Source organism: Triticum dicoccoides, chromosome 2B (genome assembly GCF_002162155.2).
Source record: "Triticum dicoccoides isolate Atlit2015 ecotype Zavitan chromosome 2B, WEW_v2.0, whole genome shotgun sequence".
Taxonomy (NCBI): domain Eukaryota; kingdom Viridiplantae; phylum Streptophyta; class Magnoliopsida; order Poales; family Poaceae; genus Triticum; species Triticum dicoccoides.
This window is the reverse complement of record NC_041383.1, coordinates 4965115-4970317: the sequence shown is the minus strand read 5'-3', so window position 1 is coordinate 4970317 and position 5203 is coordinate 4965115.

The window sequence follows — 5203 nt, the reverse complement described above, 5'->3', positions numbered from 1 at the left end:
ATGAAGTTATCTACATTCACAAACATTTTCATGACCACTTTTAAAATTTGTGGAAGTTTTTTGAATTTGTGAAAATGTTTTGTATTTATCATCGTTTTTAAAATTAGTGAACAGTTTCTGAATTCAAGAACATTTTTTTAACTCACAAACAATTTTTCAAATTCGTGAATATTTTTTAAATTCACGAACATTATTTTATTTCACTGTTTTCTTCAAAATATTTAAAACAAAAACCAGTAACCGGGGTTTTTCACACAACAAAGCATCATAAACATGAGTGAACAAAAGAAAAACATGCAAGCAAGCGCACGCACGCCTCCGCCAACGCTTCACATCTTTCGGACCCACATACAACGCACTGTTCCATCCTGTATTCGGTGTCATCCCCCAATTTCTAAAGTACCGACAGGCGCGTCAGACCGATATTACTGGATCCCGAGCCCAGAATTGAAGGCGAGGGATCAGCAGTGCTCGGGCAACAATTCGCCTCGTCCACTACTTTTTCTCGTCTTCTCTATCTCTTTCCTCATATTTATTGTATTTGCTTAGGAATATGTATATAACTAGGATTTTGCATGAGAGCCACTCCCATCATTTTTTCATCTCTCTCTCTTCACATAAACAAAAGTGCCTTGTAAGCGGGCTAAGCCCATTATTGTACTTGCTCTTATGTTACCACATGTCTATCCTTTCTCATTAATTACTTGCCACATCATCTATTTTGCCTAGATATGTGTGATATTACCACCTATGTTACTCCCATTATGGGTAGTCTTATACAAAAAAATTTATGTCAACTTCTCAGAAACCAATTGTTATCCCGGGTAATAGTGCTAAATTTCCGAATGAAAGTGTGAGGGGTTTAGAGATTGATGATAGATTTTTTTTCTCGTTTCAATTTATAGTTTTACATAAACTGAATTTGCATCATTTTAAGTAGCATCTACAAATTCTAGATTTTAGGGTATTTTTTGCTTTATCCTTATAAATAAATATATAAATTGCAATACATACATATAAATCGGTGGCATGGCTTCCTGCATCAATGCGACAAATTTTATTTTTAGCGTCGTGGATAGTGAAGGTCCGTGCCACTGGTAATCTTTGGATCTTATTAGAATTGGCTTCCTATTTGTTGGATATTTAATTAAATCAATATTAAGACAATCTAACACATATTTATTGAAGTGATATCGCATTAACAATATTTTCTTAACATATGCATACGTCATGACAATCTTCGTCGAAATGCGACGGTGTATATGTCATAGTATTGAAGAACACGACATAGGGAAAAAGAGGGGCAATGAACCTTCAGTGTTGCCGAAATTGTTCACCGGAGCGAAGCTACGATGGCGGGGATTTTGAGCTTCGGCATGGCAGTTGTGCGCTCCGAAATGAGAGAGGGATAACAAGGGGTTTAAGGATGGGATCGACGGGCTTGATCTAGGGGCGTGGGCATTGTGGCTGGCAATTGTGGAGCTGTGGCATGTGGTGCGCGTCGGGGTGTTCGGGGTAACCCTCTTGGGTAGGTTTCTCCCATCAATTGAAGAGAGCAGGAAGGAGTTGCGGAGTAGGGCTGGGCCGGGACCTGCTGGACCCTTCACATGTGGGATTCTCGGGGTTAGCTAGCCTGGATAGGTTAGGTCTGGTTTTTTGATTTTCTGTTTTGACTTTGAATTTTGGAATATTTTATGTAAGTTCAAAAATACTCAATTAATAATAGGGACATGGGAAAATATTTTATTGCCCAAAAACTAAATACATTACCGGTTGTGGGAGTAAGTTTGACAGTAAGAATAGGGGGTACGTATGAGGTGGCAAGGTCCTAGCTACGGTGAGGTTGTACACGCAAGTTTACGAGTTCAGGCCCTTCTCGGAGGAAGTAAAAGCCCTACGTCTCGTTGCCTTGAGGCTGTGTCGACTGGATATGTGTGAATGTTACAGGGGGTGTGAACCCTTGTGCCAGAGGAGGAGGGTGGCTTATATAGAGTGTGTCAGGATCCTCTCTGACATTCCTTACACAGGGTTCAATGTAAGTTAAGATGGGACGTTACCGGTAACGCCTGCCATAAATGACCATTAAGACTACAGGGTGAACGCCTGTCCGTTGCTATCCTAGGATGAATTTAGATCTTCTATACACCGAGTGGTTCTTCATACGGTCGAGTGACTATGTTGTAGTCGAGTGAAATTGGGGTATCCGAGTGGAACCTTCTGTCAAGTGGATTGCACTTCAGGATGATTTCAATCGGTATTCTCTCTTGGTCCTTGAGTGCCTTTGATTGTAGGTCAATGTCCTTGGGTAGGGTGTCTAGGTCAGGCCTAGGACCCTACTCTAGGTACATGTCCTCGTCATTAGCCCCGAATGGATTGAGGTCCGAGTGGAGAAAAGGATGAAGTTGACTCCGACTCAGTCGAATGCTCCGGGGGCCTCTCGTTGAAGTCTGGAAAATACACAGGGAACTTTCAATCTTGCTTCGGCTGGTTCGATTGATTATGATCGCTTGAAGCTGTCGAGTGAATAAATGTAGTAATCGTTCGAGTGGATTTGGGCATGAAATCTTAGACGTGATTGGCTGTTCTGTGGTTCCCGGATTACACGGGATTCAAAATTTCAAAGAAGCGCGCCGGACGGGGCGTGGCGAGTTAAGCGGAACGAATCGGACCGGGACGCCTCAATTTCCGTGCCGCCTTTTTTGCCACGTATCTCTCTTGCGCCGGTATGGGATATGATTTTATTGCTGGGGGCCACTAGTCAGTCACTCGAAACCAGCCTCATATAAGGCGTCGAAACCGATGTGCGACACAGTGCCCTCAATCAATCTCCCACCTCTCTTCTTCTCCACCTGCTTTCTCCCTGCTCCCCACACCTCTCCTCGGCCCTCTCAAGCTCCAAACAATGGTGAAGGAGAAGATCGCGACTCTGAAGCGCGCGAAGAAGGCGTCGGCGACGGCGAAGGGGAAGAAGACAATGCGGGGCTCTTCGTCCCGTTCCACTTTGCTGCCTGGCTGGAGCCAGGGGGGTTGGACCCGCTCGACGGTCTCACAGGAGGACTTGGAGAATCTCGCTCACGATGGCCTGATTAAATCCGGGTCCTGGAGATTGCCTGGGGAGGAGTTTGAGCCTCAGTTGCGCGATGGTGAGTGTGTACTCCTCACCACCCATGTCGAGTGTGGTCTTTCTTTCCCTCCGCATCCGTTATTTCGAGGGTTTTTGAACTTCTTTGTGGCTCAGATTCATCATTTCCCTCTGAACACTATGTTGTATCTTGCTGCTTTCATCTCCATGTGCGAAAACTTCTTGGGCTGCCACCAGCACTGGGTCTCCTCAAGCATATATTCACTTGTCGATCTCAGACGGTGAAGAAAGCTAACCCAGTCGACTAGAAAACGCACGTGATCCAGATGTGCGGGGGGCTAGGGATCCAAACGAGGGGTAGGAGACTATTTCCCCCTGTGACTTTTCCTGAATCAGTTAGAGGGTGGCAGTCAACCTGGTTTTACTACAAGGATGTTCCGACTCCTGGTCAGTCGACTGGCCTCCCTCTTTTCACTCTAGAGAGACTCCAGTCCCCTCGCTCACTAGTGGTAGCGCCGGAGGAGAAGGAGGAAGTGCAGATGCTGGTTGCGGCCATTGTTGAACTGGTGAAGGGAGGAGTGACTGGGATGGATCTATTGGAGGTGTATGTCAGTCGATGGACCCAGCCCCTCCAAACTCGTGACCACCCCATGTGGATGTACTCGGGCTCTAACGACACCGCTCGTATCCACCTGGAGGAGATTGACGAGGAGATGGTGGCCCAGTGGCTCCGGAATTTTACTGGTAACAAGGATAACCCAAGAGGGGCCAGGAGGATTCTGCCATTCGACGCCACCCGTGCTCCTGGATAGGTCAGACTCACCTATCCGAGTGTTTTTCCCTTTTATCTTTGTCGAGTGGTTGCTCATGAATCTCACTCATATACATGACATGCATCTTGTAGGTTTTCCCCAAGCTGCACTCGATGCCCAACGGAGAGGAGTTTCAGGAGGGAATCGACAGTTGCAGTGAAGACAGTGACGACGAAAATGCCGAAGATAGTGAAGATGAGAGCGAGGACTCGAGAAGCAGCGGTGAGGAAGTCGACTCACGGCCTCGTTCCGAGCATCAATCCAAACAACAGCAAGACCCCGGAGGGGGACAGGGCAAGGGTGCCGCGTCGAGTGCCAAAGCTCCCAAGCGCACTCATACGTTAACTCATGAGCCAAGCGAAAAGGCTCCAAAGCAAGCCAAAGTTGCTCTGCCCAAGCCTCAGAAGGCCCTGCCAAGGATCAAGGTGGTTGTGCCCGTTACATCAACGTAAGCATTTCTTTTGTGTATTTTTTCCGTGTTCTTCTGCAGACTCTTTGGCTTGTTTGACCGAGTGAAATCTGAATTTTCGGTGATGCTTCTACGTCTGCGACTCCCATGGATATTGACGAAGGCTGTGGCGATGCGGAAACAGCAAATGTGTCCACCTCTAGACCGGGTAAGTCTTTATGATTGTCTGTGTTCTGTCAATAGATTTTAGGTGTCGATTGAAATTTCACCGTCGAGTGTTTTGCAGCACCAGAGAGTATCATTCAACTCCCTGATGATGATGACGAGGATGAGCCTCCAAAGAATACTGGGAAGAAAGGTCAAAATCTGAGCAAGAGGGTGCCAGGGTCCAGGACGCCTCGCTCGTCTTTTGAGCATGTGATCCAGCCGATCAGCGATCAAGCACGGGGTTCTGTCTCCTTTGCCATTCCTTTGTCAACCGACCGGCCTTCTGCGTCGACTGCTCAAGCTCCAGATCCCATTGTCCAAGTTTCAGGTCCTACTCCATCAGTCCAGACATCTGCTCCATCATCTCGCATGTTTGCTGCATACCCTGTCCTAGAGGACCAAGTAGGAGTTGCCAAGGAGGCCATGATTCAGGCAGGACTAATGATGGAGCGACTGAAAGTGGTGTACGACGCCAGCAAGGCCGCCGTATGGTACATTGATCTTCTCGCCGCCGCCCTTGTCGTCACCGGCGATGGTCCGGCCTATATACATGAGAAGAAAGTAGCAGGGGCTTAGAAGTGGAGGAAACAAAAAATATATTACCTCTGTCTCAGACTACTTGTCTTTTTTTTTTGAAAAGGGGAACTCCCCGGCCTCTACATCAGATCGATGCATACAGCCACATTAACAGAC